This window comes from Phyllobates terribilis, unplaced genomic scaffold (assembly GCF_046119375.1).
Source record: "Phyllobates terribilis strain yellow unplaced genomic scaffold, ASM4611937v1 Scaffold_11__3_contigs__length_659146591, whole genome shotgun sequence".
NCBI classification, from domain to species: domain Eukaryota; kingdom Metazoa; phylum Chordata; class Amphibia; order Anura; family Dendrobatidae; genus Phyllobates; species Phyllobates terribilis.
This window is the reverse complement of record NW_027362771.1, coordinates 556,795,328-556,813,011: the sequence shown is the minus strand read 5'-3', so window position 1 is coordinate 556,813,011 and position 17,684 is coordinate 556,795,328. Positions and strand designations below refer to the sequence as shown.

Genomic DNA, 17,684 nt, shown 5'->3' with positions numbered 1-17,684 from the left:
AATGTTTGATGGAAGCGGTACAATTACCAAGACAGTTGGATGTTGTAAAGGTAAAAGCTCATACCCGACAAGACGCCCCTGAATCAAGAGGTAATGCACTTGCTGATCTCCATACGAAACAAGCAGCTCTTCTCCAGACATCCATGTCCATGGCTGTTTCGCGAAAGCAGACCAAACAGCTAAATTCCGTGCCAACTCAGGATCAACCTGCAGAAAATCATCAACCAGTCCCTCCAATCAGAAAACTATGCTCCACACAGCAGAAAGTCTCTAAAGAGGAATGCTAGTCATGGAAGGAAGCTGATGCTAAATTGATAGATGGGCTATGGAAAAAGGAACAACTAAATTGTTTGCCTCGACTCCTATATCCGGCCGTCGCAGCCTGGGCCCATGGACAGGTGCATCGAGGGAAAAACCAAGCTTTGCTACTGGTACAGAAACTTTATTGGGCCCCAGGAATTTCCACTGTGTTGAGCGCACAAAACAAAGGTTGCACAATATGCCAAACCTGCAACCCAGGCAGATTACAGAATGTACCGACAAAATACCTTGCTAAACCAGAGTATCTGTTCCAACGACTGCAAGTTAATCATATCACTCTCCCTAAAGCAGGACGATATGAATACTGCTTAGTGGTAGTGGATATGTTTTCCAGCTGGCCAGAAGCATTCGCAGTTCCAAACATGACTGCCAAGACTACCACCAAAAAGCTGGTCTCAGAAGTTGTTTGCCGGTACGGAGTCCCAGAAGTTGTCGAAAGTGATCAGGGACCAGCCTTTTCTTTATGCCTATATCAAGACATGCTTACTATGATCGGATCAACAGTGGCGCTGCATAGTCCTTACCATCCACAGTCAAGCAGCAAGGTGGAGAGATTGAATGGCACACTGAAAAGGCAATTGACCAAAATGACGCAGGAGACTACGGCCCAGTGGCCTGAGCTCCTTCCCATTGCACTATATCACATACGTACCACCCCCATAGGGAAACATAAATTGTCACCCTATGAGATACTATTTGGGTCGCAACCAGCTATAGCTTGATTTACCCCACAACAATTATCAGAAGAAACGGATTATGTTGCACAGAATGTGATTCAGCTTACCAAAGTACTAACTAACACCCATGCGTTAGTATCATCTTCTATTCCAGATCCAGCTGATGCAGAAGGTTGTCATACCCTCAAGCCTGGAGATTATGCGTATGTGAAGAGGCATGTTAGGAAACACGGACTAGAACCATTGTTTGACGGACCATACCCAGGACTCCCGACAACCCCAACAGCAGTAAAACTTGAAGGGAAGTCAACATGGATCCATGCTTCACACTGCAAACACCAACCATCCTGAGATGTTTTATGATAATATGTGTGGTTAGACTAGTCAATACCTGGAATAGCCTACAACAGAGTACTGACCCTTTTAATAACAAGTTCATTACTCACCACCAGATTTTGGTACAAGAATTGAGTCAATTAGAGAACAACCAGTTCAGTGACTGTTGGATATGTACTCACTCACCAGTTTCAGCGGCTAGTATGCCTTTTCTGGTGGTCCCAGTCACTCTGGAGGAATTACTAAACTGGACCAATTGTAGCGACGCCCTTGCTAATAACGCTACTAAGTTTAGTAGATTATGGAACACCACTGTAGGTATACCAGTAGTTGGGTGGGTGGATCTCCCCTGGTGGCAAGGAAATCTTACTGCCACCAGTAGACACCTACAATTTCTTGCCCTTAAAGGAAACAAATGGGTGCCCAGAAACAAGTCCTCCTTGACTAATTTAGGCTGCATACCAACTGAAGGTCTACAAATCAGTTTTGATGCTACCTCTAGTACGGCAGATGCTTTTATGCCGTCATAGTTGGAAAGATCCATTCATAATCACTTATGGGTACATGCAAATCTGTTTATAAAAGGTACCAATGACACATGTTATAAAATATCTGGTAACATCCCTTGTAATGAATCTTCTGAATATAAGCGTAGTGATCCAACATGTGGCAATCCGGATGTTGGATATTGTAGCCCCCTGGGACAAATGCCTTCATGGTGTATGTTATCAAATAACACAGTTTTTATTGATTTGGTACATAAATTAGTATTACAGCACTCCGCTTTATTGGATCTGCCATAAGCCACATATTGGGTCTGTGGGAATAATGCATATAAATGGCTCCCAGTCGGAGTAGGGGGGACTTGTACATTGGCCCGGCTAACACCAGCCACTTATCTTATTCCCCATAGTAAAGTAGATATGAGAGCCATCCCTCTTCATACCATCTATAAACGTGCCAAGGACAACACCCCACGCCAATCAGTAAGACCTCATTTAGTACAAATGAGTATACCCAATAAGATAGCCAGTACTGTCTTCCTCTACCCTATGGTAACACAAATGTGGGACAAATTAGTGGAAGTCACTTACTACTTAGATGACCAGATTTGGAGTGTATTGGAAGTAATTAATACTACTGTTGCAGTGCAGAATCAACTTATTATAGTAGCCAATCAACATACTTTAGTGTTGGACTATTTGACAGCAGCTCAAGGAGGGATGTGTCAGGTTATAGGCCCAGCCTGTTGTCACTATATTGACCCCGATTCAACCATACGGTTATAGACTAAAATGGAAGACATTAGGAAACTCAGGGAAGAATATAACAAACATAACGAATTGACCAAAGACAGTTGGTGGTCTGATACGTTCTCCTTTTTAAATCCTGCTAATTGGTTTAAAGGGATTGGTGGATGGATTGCTGGAACATTACAAGGAGTGTTGCACATTGCTGCTTGCATCTTGTTAATGTATGTCTTACTAAAACTAGTTTTTTTTTGTATCCCAATTTGCATGAGGAAAACCTGCCAGTCATCAGAGAGCAAGGAGATGTATGTCTTACTAAAACTAGTTTTTTTTTGTATCCCAATTTGCATGAGGAATACCTGCCAGTCATCAGAGAGCAAGGAGAACGCTGTCAACCAACATCCAGTGCTACTATACACGGACCTCCCAGATGAAACTCAGCATTGAGGACCTGGACGGCAAGGGAATGATGACCTTCACCCACACGCCCCGACTAACTTCACGTATCAAGATCAGAGCTTTATGATTATATCAACGGACAAGGGGAGATGGACATGCCGCGACGGCCTCAATTGGTAACAAGGACACTAATTGAGTGAAGACCAATGTCCCTCAGGCTCAAACCATGACCCTGGGAAAGCACCTCTATTTTTGATAATAACATAATTTTTTGGGGGGGAATGTAAAGGACATATCGATATTCATGCTATAGTTACGTTTACTTCATTTTTGATTGCTTGCTTCTAAAATCATGCTATTATTACTCCTTGCATAGCATACATTCATTTATTCTTTTCTCCTGCTTCACATGCAAATTTCTTACAAGAACCTTTTCTCTCAAGAACATTCTATGAAATACCCTGCTCATGTTATCTAACTAGTCTGAGCCGGGATGTATAACCTTGTAATTTTCCATCATGTGCCGAACTAACGATAATATAACCATATGTGTGTTTCCGTAATAATTGTACTAACATTGGTTTTAGCCTGTAGTATGGCTGTAGGTGATTGGCTATTGATATAAAACAATATATAATGCTAAGTAAAATAACGGGATTAGAGATTCTCCGAATCCTCCCATACAGAGCTCTGTCTCCATCTGGTTCCCTGATTACAATCAACCTTGTAACATAATAATTTGACACTCACTTGGTTAACCGTGAAGGGTCATTGTTGCCCTCCCTCAACACTGTTACAGACTCTGCCTGCTGCACTCCTGATATAGATTCTGCCTTCTGCACTCATGATACAGACTCCGCCTGCTGTACTCTGATACTTACTCTGCCTGCTGCACTCTGATACAGATTCTGCCTGCTGCACTTTGATACAGACTGCCTGCTGCACTCCTGATACAGACTCTGCCTGCTGCACTTCTGATACAGATTCTGCCTGCTGCTCTCCTGCTACAGACTCTGCCAGCTGCACTCTGATACAGACTCTGCCTGCTGCATTATGATACAGACTGCCTGCTGCACTATGATGCAGACTCTGCCTGCTGCACTCTGATACAGACTCTGCCTGCTGCACTTTGATACAGACTGCCTGCTGCACTCCTGATACAGATTCTGCCTGCTGCTCTCCTGCTACAGACTTTGCCTGCGGCTCTCTGATACAGACTCTGCCTGCTGCACTATGATACAGACTCTGCCTGCTGCACTATGATACAGACTCTGCCTGCTGCACTCTGATATAGACTCTGGCTGCTGCACTCCTGATACAGACTCTGCCTGCGGCTCTCCTGATACAGACTCTGCCTGCTGCACTCTGATGCAGACTCTGCCTGCTGCACTCTGATACAGACTCTGCCTGCTACACTCTGATACAGACTTTGCCTGCTGCACTCCTGATAGAGACTCTGCCTGCTGCACTCCTGATACAGGCTCTGCCTGCTGTACTCCTGATACATACTCTGCTTGCTGCACTCTGGTACAGACACTGCCTGCTGAACTCTGATACAGACTCTGCCTGCTGCACTATGATACAGACTCTGCCTGCTGCATTTTGATACAGACTCTGCCTGCTGCACTCTGATACAGACTCTGCTTGCTAAACTCTGATACAGACTCTGCCTGCTGCACTCCTGATACAGACTCTGCCTGCTGCACTCCTGATACAGACTCTGCCTGCTGAACTCTGATACAGGCTCTGCCTGCTACACTATGATACAGAATCTGCCTGCTGCACTATGATACAGACTGTCTGCTGCACTCTGAAACAGACTCTGCCTGCTGCACTCCTGATACAGACTCTACCTGCTGCACTCCTGATACAGACTCTGCCTGCTGCACTCTGATACAGACTCTGCCTGCTGCACTCTGATACAGACTCTGCCTGCTGAACTCTGATACAGACTCTGCCTGCTGCACTCCTGATACAGACTCTGCCTGCTGCACTCTGATACAGACTCTGGCTCCTGAACTCTGATACAGGCTCTGCCTGCTGCACTATGATAAAGACTCTGCCTGGTGCACTCAGAGACAGACTCTGCCTGCTGCACTCCTGATACAGACTCTTCCTGCTGCACTCCTGATACTGACTCTGCCTGCTGCACTCAGATACAGACTCTGCCTGCTGCACTCCTGATGCAGACTCTGCCTGCTGCACTATGATACAGACTCTGCCTGAAGCACTCTGATACAGACTCTGCCTGCTGCACTCCTGATACAGACTCTGCCTGCTGCACTCTGATAAAGACTCTGCCTGCTGAACTCTGATACAGACTCTGCCTGCTGCACTCCTGATACAGACTCTGCCTGCTGAACTCTGATACAGACTCTGCCTGCTGCACTCCTGATACAGACTCTGCCTGCTGCACTCTGATACAGACTCTGGCTCGTGAATAGTGTTGAGCCACCCCAGTAGTGTTCGGGTTCGGTTCAGTTCGTCGAACACCGGGATGTTCGAGGAACTGTTCGTCGAACTGTTCGTCGAACACCTTAGAACACCGTCGAACACCGTTAAAACCAATGGCAGGCAAACAAAAACACATAGAAACACATAGAAAACACCTGCAAAGGTGTCCAAAAGCTGACAAACTGCTCAGAAGACACTCTCTTTAAAAAAGCCGGCCGGCAAATTCAGCAGCGGCATACACCGGTACCCGACAATTTAGACAAGAAGGAATAGAGCATCACACATAGATTAGATAGATAGAAACATGTCAGTCACACATATAAGAAGCACAGTGACAGTGTTGGTTACTGCACTTGTCATTTAGTGTAAAGGATTTATTAAAAAAAATATTAGTGTTTTCATGCACCGTCTCTTTAAAAAAGCCGGCCGGCAATTCAGCATCTGTACCCGACAATTTAGAACAGAAAGAATAGAGCTTCACACATAGATTAGATAGATAGAAACATGTCAGTCACATATATAATAAGTACAGTGATAGTGTTGCTTACTGTACTTGTCATTTAGTGTAAAGGATTTATTTAAAAAAATAATAGTGTTTTCATGCACTGTCTCTTTAAAAAAGCCGGCCGGCAATTCAGCAGCGGTACCCGACAATTTAGAACAGAAAGATAGAGCATCACACATAGATTAGATAGATAGAAACATGTCAGTCACATATATATGAAGTACAGTGATAGTGTTGGTTACTGTACTTGTCATTTAGTATTAAAATAAAGGATTTATTATTAAAAAAATTGGCGTGGGGTTCCCCTTAATTTTAGGCTCTAGCGGAGGTTAAGCAGATGGCTGGGGCAGATGTTTGAAGCCTGGGAAGGGGGTAATACCCACGGAGCTTCCCAGGCTACTAATATCAGCCCCCAGCTGAATACATAGCCTTTACTAGCTATTAAAATGGGGGACCCCCCCAAAAAAATGACGTGGGGTCCCCCCCTAATTTAATAGCTAGCAAAGGCTAGGCAGACAGCTGGGGGCTGATATTAATAGCCCAGGAAGGGAGCCATGAATATTGGCCCCCTCCCAGGCTAGAAACACCAGCCGTCAGCCGCCCCAGAAATGGCGCATTCATAGGATGCGCCAATTCTGGCACTTAGCCTCGCTCTTCCACGCTGCCCTGGTGCGGTGGCAGGGGGTAATAGGGTTGGGGCTGATGTCAGCTTATAATGCCAGCTGACATCAAGCCCAGGTTAGTAATGGAGAGGCGTCTATAAGACACCCCCATTACTAACCCCATAGTCAAAGTTAAAAAAAACACAAACACCCAGAATAAAGTCCTTTAATTGAAATAAAGACACAATCCTTTATTGTTCTAAATTAAACCATACTTACCATCACGCCCATTCCAGCTGAAGCCAACGATCTCCTGCAATAAAAGAGAAATAATAAAGCAACCTCATCCTTACCTTTCCATGGTTCCCACGACAGCTTCAGCTCTGCTACATCGAGATGACAGGCTGGACCGCAGCAGAACGCTGCCATCCAGCCTGTCATCCCGCAGACACTGAGAAACGCAGGCTTGCTTGCGCTGCTCAGCGTCTCTCTGTGACGACATCCAGATGAGCCGAGTTCATGTCCAATGAACTCGGCTCACCTCATGCACGTCACTGACAGCGTGGGAAAATTCTCACGCTGAAGCGCTGATTGCAGGAGAATTTTCCCACGCTGTCAGTGACGTGCAGGAGGTGAGCTGAGTTCATTGGACATGAGCTCACCTCATGCACATCACTGACAGCGTGGGAGAATTCTCCTGCACTCAGCACTTCAGCGTGAGAATTTTCCCACGCTGTCAGTGACGTGCATGAGGTGAGCCGAGTTCATTGGACATGACCTCGGCTCATCTGGATGCCGTCACAGCGAGACAGTGAGGAGCGCAAGCATGCCTGCGTTTCTCAGTGTCTGCGGGATGACAGACTGGATGGCAGCGTTCTGCTGCGGTCCAGCCAGTCATCTCGATGTAGCAGAGCTGAAGCTGTCGTGGGAACCATGGAAAGGTAAGGATGAGGTTGGTTTATTATTTTTCTTTTATTGCAGGAGATCGTTGGCTTCAGCTGGAATGGGTGTGATGGTAAGTATGGTTTAATTTAGAACAATAAAGAATTGTGTCTTTATTTCAATTAATGGACTTTATTCTGGGTGTTGTGTTTTTTTTAAATACTTTACTAGAAATTCATGGCGGTCATGTCTAATACTGGCGTGACCCCATGAATTTTGGGCTTGGGGCCAGCTGATAATACCAAGCTGGCCCTAACCCCTTTATTACCCAGTGAGCCACCGCACCAGGGCCCTGGATGAGTTGGGTACAGCGCCAGAAGATGGCGCTTCTATGAACGCGCCATTTTCCGGGGTGGCTGCGGACTGCAATTTGTAGCGGGGGGGGGCCCAGAAAGCTTGGGCCTCCCTGCGCTGCAGATTCCAGCCCCCAGCTGCCTGGTTGTACTTGGCTGGACACAAAAATAGGGCGAAGCCCCACGTACTTTTTTTTTAATTATTTCATGAAATTCATGAAATAATTAAGAAAAAAAGGGCTTCCCTATATTGTTGTGTCCGGCCAGGTACAAATAGGCAGCTGGTGGATGGGGGCAGCCCGTTCCTGCCTGCTGTACCTGGCTGGACACAAATATAGTGCGAAGCCCCACTTCAATTTTTTTTAATTATTTCATGAAATTCATGAAATAATTAAGAAAAAAAGGGCTTCCCTATATTGTTGTGTCCGGCCAGGTACAAATAGGCAGCTGGTGGATGGGGGCAGCCCGTTCCTGCCTGCTGTACCTGGCTGGACACAAATATAGTGCGAAGCCCCACGTCAATTTTTTTAAATTATTTCAGGAAATTCATGAAATAATTTAAAAAAAATTGACGTGGGGCTTCGCACTATATTTGTGTCCAGCCAGGTACAGCAGGCAGGAACGGGCTGCCCCCAACCACCAGCTGCCTATTTGTACCTGGCCGGACACAACAATATAGGGAAGCCCTTTTTTTCTTAATTATTTCATGAAATAATTTAAAGAAAATTGACGTGGGGCTTCGCCCTGTTTTTGTGTCCAGCCAGGTACAACTAGGCAGCTGGGGGCTGGAATCCGCAGCACAGGGAGGCCCAAGCTTTCTGGGCCACCCCCGCTGCAAATTGCAGTCCGCAGCCACCCCGGAAAATGGCGCGTTCATAGAAGCGCCATCTTCTGGCGCTGTACCCAACTCATCCAGGGCCCTGATGCGGTGGCTCACTGGGTAATAAAGGGGTTAGGGCCAGCTTGGCATTATCAGCTGGCCCTAAGCCCGAAATTCATGGGGTCACGCCAATATTAGACATGACCACCATGAATTTCTAGTAAAGTATTTAAAAAAAACACAACACCCAGAAAAAAGTCCTTTAATTGAAATAAACACACAATTCTTTATTGTTCTAAATTAAACCATACTTACCATCACGCCCATTCCAGCTGAAGCCAACGATCTCCTGAAATAAAAGAAAAATAATAAAGCAACATCATCCTTACCTTTCCATGGTTCCCATGACAGCTTCAGCTCTGCTACATCGAGATGACAGGCTGGACCGCAGCAGAACGCTGCCATCCAGCCTGTCATCCCGCAGACACTGAGAAGCGCAGGCTTGCTTGCGCTCCACAGTGTCTCTCTGTGAGGGCATCCAGATGAGCCGAGTTAATGTCCAATGAACTCGGCTCACCTCATGCACGTCACTGACAGCGTGGGAAAATTCTCCTGCACTCAGCGCTTCAGCGTGGGAGAATTCTCACACTGAAGCGCTGAGTGCAGGAGAATTCTCCCACGCTGTCAGTGACGTGCAGGAGGTGAGCTGAGTTCATTGGACATGAGCTCACCTTATGCACGTCACTGACAGCGTGGGAAAATTCTCCTGCACTCAGCGCTTCAGCGGGAGAATTCTCACGCTGAAGCGCTGAGTGCAGGAGAATTCTCCCACGCTGTCAGTGACGTGCAGGAGGTGAGCTGAGTTCATTGGACATGAGCTCACCTTATGCACGTCACTGACAGCGTGGGAGAATTCTCCTGCACTCACCGCTTCAGCGTGAGAATTTTCCCACGCTGTCAGTGACGTGCATGAGGTGAGCCGAGTTCATTGGACATGAACTTGGCTCATCTGGATGTCGTCACAGAGAGACGCTGAGCAGCGCAAGCAAGCCTGCGCTTCTCAGTGTCTGCGGGATGAGAGGCTGGATTGCAGCGTTCTGCTGCGGTCCAGCCTGTCATCTCGATGTAGCAGAGCTGAAGCTGTCGTGGGAACCATGGAAAGGTAAGGATGAGGTTGCTTTATTATTTTATTTTTATTACAGGAGATCGTTGGCTTCAGCTGGAATGGGCGTGACGGTAAGTATGGTTTAATTTAGAACAATAAAGTATTGTGTCTTTATTTCAATTAAAGGACTTTATTCTGGGTGTTTGTGTTTTTTTTAACTTTGACTATGGGGTTAGTAATGGGGGTGTCTTATAGACGCCTCTCCATTACTAACCTGGGCTTGATGTCAGCTGGCATTATAAGCTGACATCAACCCCAACCCTATTACCCCCTGCCACCGCACCAGGGCAGCGTGGAAGAGCGAGGCTAAGTGCCAGAATTGGCGCATCCTATGAATGCGCCATTTCTGGGGCGGCTGACGGCTGGTGTTTCTAGCCTGGGAGGGGGCCAATATTCATGGCTCCCTTCCTGGGCTATTAATATCAGCCCCCAGCTGTCTGCCTAGCCTTTGCTAGCTATTAAATTAGGGGGGACCCCACGTCATTTTTTTGGGGGGGTCCCCCATTTTAATAGCTAGTAAAGGCTATGTATTCAGCTGGGGGCTGATATTAGTAGCCTGGGAAGCTCCGTGGGTATTACCCCCTTCCCAGGCTTCAAACATCTGCCCCAGCCGTCTGCTTAACCTCCGCTAGAGCCTAAAATTAAGGGGAACCCCACGCCAATTTTTTTAATAATAAATCCTTTATTTTAATACTAAATGACAAGTACAGTAACCAACACTATCACTGTACTTCATACATATGTGACTGACATGTTTCTATCTATCTAATCTATGTGTGATGCTCTATCTTTCTGTTCTAAATTGTCGGGTACCGCTGCTGAATTGCCGGCCGGCTTTTTTAAAGAGACGGTGCATGAAAACACTATTATTTTTTTTGATAAATCCTTTACGCTAAATGACAAGTACAGTAAGCAACACTGTCACTGTACTTCGTATATATGTGGCTGACATGTTTCTATCTATCTAATCTATGTGTGAAGCTCTATTCTGTCAGTTATAAATTGTCGGGTACCGCTGCTGAATTGCCGGCCGGCTTTTTTAAAGAGACAGTGCATGAAAACACTATTATTTTTTTTTATAAATCCTTTACGCTAAATGACAAGTACAGTAAGCAGCACTGTCACTGTACTTCGTATATATGTGGCTGACATGTTTATATCTATCTAATCTATGTGTGAAGCTCTATTCTTTCGGTTCTAAATTGTCGGGTACCGGTGTATGCCGCTGCTGAATTGCCGGCTTTTCATGTTTCACTGTTGGCACTGTTCCCATCGATTTGGGCAATCACTGTAATGCCACAACCACCATGGCTGTGGCATTACAGTGAGTGGCAGACAATCCCTGCATGATTGGTGCTCTAAATAGCGCCAGACATGCAGGACACGCTTTTGGTGCACGAACAGTTATCGAACATAACCTCGAATAGCCGAATTTTTTGCAAATCGTTCGGGTTCGTCGAACAACTCGAACACCGCCCAAAACAGCTCGAATTTGAGATTGGCGAACAGTTCTAGTCGAACACCGCTCATCTCTACTCGTGAACTCTGATACAGGCTCTGCCTGCTGCACTCCTGATACAGACTCTTCCTGCTGCACTCCTGATACTGACTCTGCCTGCTGCACTCAGATACAGACTCTGCCTGCTGCACTCCTGATACAGACTCTTCCTGCTGCACTCCTGATACAGACTCTGCCTGCTGCACTCTGATACAGACTCTTCCTGCTGCACTCTATACAGAAGTTGCCTGCTGAACTCTGATACAGGCTCTGCCTGCTGCACTATGATACAGAATCTGCCTGCTGCACTATGATACAGACTCTGCCTGCTGCACTCTGATACAGACTCTTCCTGCTGCACTCCTGATACAGACTCTGCCAGCTGCACTCTGATACAGTCTCTGCCTGCTGTGCCATCTAGTCTGTCCTACTGGGTTCAGCTGCTGCGCGTCCGTTGGTCTCTCCTGGAGTAGCACCTGGCGTTCTTTGGGATCCAAGTCTAACCTCACCATCTGAGGCTCTAGTGAACAGTCTGGTGCTCACTTAGTCACACCCCTCCAGGCTCTCTGGGGTCCGTGGCACAGTGGTTCCACAAATGACGTCTGTGACTCTGCGCACTCGCAGGCAGGGTCCTCTGTCCTGTTGTACCAGTCGGTGACCCCTTTTGACATGTAAAGCGCAACTGATTAAATGTCGCTGTCACAGTAATAATAATTATAGTACTTATACTCTGGGTCAATTGATGCCACTTCACTGGTGTCTACACCGAATTTGATGTGTTTTGTCAGCTTTTGGTCCCATTTCTAGGTGTTCTCTATGCATTTTTTTGGTTCCCGCATTGACTCCTATGGGTTTCGGAAATGATAGACGAACATTCGGCGAATGTTCGCACATGCCTAAATATAGCCCAAGGTCTGGAGGAGCATTTTTGTTTTTGGTTATTTATTTTGCCTTATATACAAGTCATTACCCTGGAAGGGATGTTCCTTAACATATTTCCCAAGAAAATCAATTTTGGTTTTGCTTTTGTATGTTTTATTGTGAGTCCGTAAAAGTGGCATAATACCTCTGACAGCGTTGTTGACAGCAGTCACCTGGGAGTCATAAATGCTTCCAAGGGTCTTCCCCATGCTGTTCCCATGTCATTTGAGCACTGTTCCCATCAATTTGTGCAATTTTTAGGCCCTTTGTAGACCGCCAGGGGGAGCTACCGGAAAAATGCTCGAGTTTCCCATAGACTTACATTGGACTTGTTACTCGGACCGAGCACTCGAGCATCCCAATTTGCTCGACTTGAACAATGAGTATATCAATATAACAGTTATAACAATAATAAGTGATGCAACTGTAATTATGATTACTTCATTGGAGCTGAGTTGATTTTTTCGATAGGTCACCCTAAGAAATATGCTAAGAAACTAAGCTAAGAAATCCTAAGACTGTATACTGTGGTTTGAGAAAGTATTTACCTCCTTTTCACTTTTATGTTTTGCTATTTCACAACCTGGGATTTCATTGTTTTTTTGAGGGTTTGCATCAGTTCATGTAAAGAACATGCCTACAAATGTAATCATTTAGTTTTCTTTTTAACGTGAAGCAAATAACAAATAGGATAAAATAACTGAAAACGTCAGTATGTCTAGCGATTCACCCCCCTAAAGTCAGTACTTTGTAGAGCCTCCTTTTGCGGCAATTAAAAAGTCTCTATGAGCTTTCCACATCTTTCCACTGGGATTTTTGCCCATTCCTCAAGGCAAAACTGCTACAGCTCCTTCAAGTTAGATGGCTTCCTCTAGTGAACAGCAATCTTCAAGTTAGACGATAGATTCTCAATTGGGCTTTGACTAGGCCACTCCAAAACATTAACACATTTCCCCTTAATCCACTCGAGCATTGCTTTAGCATTATGCCTTAGGTTATTGTCTTGTTAGAAGGTGAACCTCCCAGTAACAAATCATTGACAGACTGAAACAGGTTTAGCTCAATAATATTAATGTATTTCGCACCATCTATCTTCCCCTCAACTTGGACCATTTTCCCTGTCCTTGCTACCGAAAAACATCAAGCAGGAGGCTGCCATCACCATGTTTCACTGTGTGGATGGTGTTCTTGGGATGATGCGAAGTGTTGGCTTGGCATCAGATATTGTTAGAACCCTCCTGTTAGTTTTTTCTATCTTGTGTTTTGCGGTCACGTGACCATCTGCCTATATATTCCAGCTCCGCCCTTCTGGCTTTGCTGGATTTCAGTGTTGTTTGACTGTTTTGCTAGCCTGGTGCTTCGGTGCCTTTCTCCGTCAGTTTGCTTGGTCCTCTGGGACCTCTAATACTTTTTGTCAGTTTATCTTTTGTGTTCTACAACAATTTCTGTTTAGGAGGTGTCCCATTTTTGTCCCAGTCTTTATTTCTTTTAGGGACTCCTCCCTTAATTCTATAGGTTCAGACTAGCCGAGGACGAAGGCAGGTCTGTTCACTAGGAACAGGCAGCCCGCTACATCGTAGGAATTCAGCTTAGTCTTAATGTAGGGACAGCTTTCCCCTTCTTTCCTTAGTTCTTGCTGCAGATCATAACAGTAAGTCCAGCCCAAAAAACTTAAAGGAAAGAAATTCGGGGATCAGTATGGTTTTCATCCAGGATTGGGCTCAACGCTTGCAGGGATTGTCTCTGGAGGTGGCCGAGCTCCAGCAACTCGTGAGTAGCTGTTCTGGAGCGCATTTTGTCGAACCCAAGGTAGGACTGCCTGATGTTTTTTATGGTAAACAGCAAGATTTTTTTTCCTTTAAAAATGCTTGTTTGTTATATTTTTGGTTGAGACCAAGATCCTCTGGGAATGAATCACAGCGCATTGGTTTTATTATGTCACTTTTGCGCAAAGAACCACAGGGGTGGGCCTTTTCTCTCCAACCTAATGATCCATGTTTAAGGTCTGTTGAAGAATTTTTTTCTGCTATGGGGCTATTATATGACGACCCTGATCGAATCTCATCTGCTGAATCAGAACTTAGACGTTTGAATCAGGGGTCAGATAAAGGTTGAAAATTATTGCACACACTTCAGGAGATGGGCTTCAGTAGTTAAATGGACTGATTCTGCCCTGAGATGTTTATTTCTTGCTGGTCTGAGTGAAAGGGTTAAGGATTTGCTAATTGCATTCCCTGCACCTGAGACTCTGCAGGAAGCTATGCAGTTAGCTGTTCATGTGGACAGGAGACTGAGGTCCAGGGTGAATGATGTAAAAACTCCTGTAACGTCAGGTCCTAGTTCCCATAAAATCTGCTCTGACAGCGGAGAACCAATGGAGGTTGAGGCAATGTCACTCCGCTCTCAGTAAAGAGACCGGATATTTGCTGAGGGTTTATATCTTTATTGTGGTAAAGCTGACCATTTGATTAAGTATTGTGAGCGTCGTTTAAGTAAAGAAAAAAAAGGTCAGTTACGCCCGTATAGCTTGTTTACGCTCTGCAGGAGTGTTTCTTTCTGGGAGTACTACTCTGCAGGGAGATTTGATTGAATTTCAGGTATTTGTGGATTGTGGTTTAACACGTAATGTGATTGATAAAGGGTTTTTGGAAAACCTTAAATTGAAATCCAAACCTTTGTCATCACCTATTTCTGTGGTTGCAATTGATAACACTCCTTTGAAATGTATTACTCACAAGACTGCTGCATTTTCCCTCACTATCAATGGAGTTCACCAAGAAATTTTGGACTTGGTTGTTTTGGAAAACTTGCCCTCTCCAGTTGTTCTAGGATTGCCTTGGTTAAAACTGCACAATGCTTTATTGGACTGGTCTGCTAATGTGATTAAGTCTTGGAGTCCGAAGTGCTATGATAAATGTTGTAATGGTCGCTTTGCGGCTGTGGAAAAAGGGGAATTACCTGTACCTATTCAAGATTTTTGGAGGTTTTTTTCGGAGGAGGAGTCGCAAGTTTTACCTCCTCATGGGGATTATGATTGCGCCATTGAGTTTGTTCCGGGTGCTACTCTTCCCAAAAGTCGCTTGTTTAATCTGACTATCCCTGAAAGAAAGGCTTTGGAGGAGTACATAGAGACTAGCCTGGCTGCTGGTCACATTAGACCTTCTAAGTCGCCTGTGGCAGTTGGATTCTTCTTTGTTAAAAAAAGGACGGTGGTTTACGTCCATGTCTGGATTTTTGTGAAATTAATAAGATTACAGTACGCAATTCCTTCCCATTGCCGTTAATTCCTGACTTGTTTAACCAGTTAGTGGGAGCCAAGTGGTTCTCTAAAATTGATCTCCGGTGGGCATACAATTTGTTACGAGTGAAGGAGGGTGATGAATGGAAAACTGCCTTTAACACTCCGGTAGGTCATTTTGAGAATCTGGTGATGCCTTTTGGTCTTACCAATGCACCTGCATTTTTTCAGAACCTTATTAATGACATCCTGAGACCTTTGATTGGTAAGAATGTGGTTCTGTATTTGGATGACATTTTGATTTATTCGCCAGATCTGGAGTCCCATTGACAGAGTGTACGTGAAGTTTTGCAGTTATTGAGTGATAATTCACTCTTTGCTAAACTGGAGAAATGTGAGTTCACTGTGCATAAAATTAGTTTTTTGGGCTACATTGTCTCCAGCGAGGGCTTTGAGATGGACCCTGTGAAGGTTCAGGCTGTGCAGGAATGGCCTAGGCCTATTGGTTTGAAATCTATACAGAGATTTTTGGGTTTTGCCAATTATTACAGGAAATTCATTAAGAATTTTTCTGTAATTGTTAAACCTCTAACCGATCTCACCAAGAAAGGTGCAAATACGGCCCAGTGGACTACTGAGGCCATTGAAGCGTTTGAGTATCTCAAAGAGAGGTTCAGTTCTGCCCCTATACTTATGCAGCCTGATGAGACCAAGCCTTTTTTGGTCGAGGTCGATGCTTCATCGGTGGAGGTCGGAGCAGTTTTGTCTCAGGAGAACAAGGGGGGAGTACATCCTTGTGCCTTCTTTTCGAGGAAATTTTCAGAAACCAAACTGAATTATGATGTTGGAAATCGGGAGTTGCTGGCTATTAAACTTGCGTTTGAACATTGGCGTCATTTTTTGGAAGGCGCTAGATTTCCTATTCAGGTTTTCACAGATCATAAGAATTTGATGTATTTGGATGCTGCCAAGCGCTTGAATGCCCATCAAGCTAGGTGGGCACTTTTTTTTTCTCGGTTTCATTTTTCTGTTACCTATCTCCCTGGTACTAAGAATGTTAAAGCCGATGCTTTATCTCGCAGCTTCTCTCCTACGGTCGGTGCCGAGGAGGAGGAGAGCATTTTACAGAAAGGAGTTGTGGTGGCGGCTTTGGACTCCGTTTTGGAGAATGGGATTCTGAAAGCTCAAGATGATGCTCCATCTAACACTCCCCATGGGAGGTTGTTCGTGCCTAGAGCCTTTAGGAGAGATTTGTTTGTGGAGTATCATGTGTCTCGGTTGGCAGGTCATCCAGGAATTTCGGAAACTAAGAGACTTTTCAGTCACAGTTTTTGGTGGACTGGATGGCAGAAGGAAGTCATCAAGTGGGTGCGTCAATGTACTGTGTGTGCTAGGTCAAAGGCTTCACATACTCCTGCTGCAGGGTTGCTTTGCCCTCTGGAAGTTCCTAGTGTGCCTTGGACGCATCTCACAATGGATTTAATTACTGATCTTCCTTTGTCCGAGGGTTTTACTGTCATCTGGGTGGTCGTGGACCATTTTAGTAAGATGTGTCACTTGGTTCCATTCATTAAGTTGCCCTGCGCCAAGACACTTGCTAAGGCGTTTGTTATGGAGATTGTCAAGCTTCATGGCGCTCCCACAGATATTGTTTCTGATAGAGGACCTCAGTTTGTGGCTCGCTTTTGGCGTGCTTTTTGTGACAGGTTGGGAGTTTATTTGTCATTTTCATCTAGTTATCACTAGAGATGAGCGTTGTTCGACTCTAACTGTTCGCCAATCTCAAATTCGAGCTGTTTTGGGCGGTGTTCGAGCCGTTCGGCGAACGCGAAGGATTTGAAAAAAATTCGTCTGTTCGAGGTTATGTTTGATAACTGTTCGTGCACCCAAAATCATAACTGGATTTTTTCTCAGTAATGATGAAAATTAATGTTAATACGCAGTTTGAGTGCACAGCGGGGCGGGGGGAGGGACAGGGGATGGATCTCTGCAGGAATAATGAAGATCTCCATTTTTTTTTCTCTTTCCCGCATTTACAGTGGGGAGGTGCAATCTGTCAGCCTATCAGCAGCGCACACATGGAGCGTACTGCTTTTTTTCACACAAGCAAGGGCATGTGTCATTGGCAGTGTATGTCACATGTCCTTGCCCTATAAGACCCAGCCATTTTCCCCATCGCCACCATTTTCTCACTGCTGCAGCTGCGTGTTAGACGGCACCGCTGTTGCTGTGTGCGCTATACCTTGTTAATTTCAAGCCAATT

General features: G+C 45.2%; 1 pseudogene; it reads left to right on the top strand.

Moving 5' to 3' along the window:
* Nucleotides 1-683: 683 nt before the first annotated feature.
* The window catches only part of LOC141167361 (uncharacterized), a 30,921-nt pseudogene continuing 13,920 nt past the window's right edge, over nt 684-17,684 (top strand).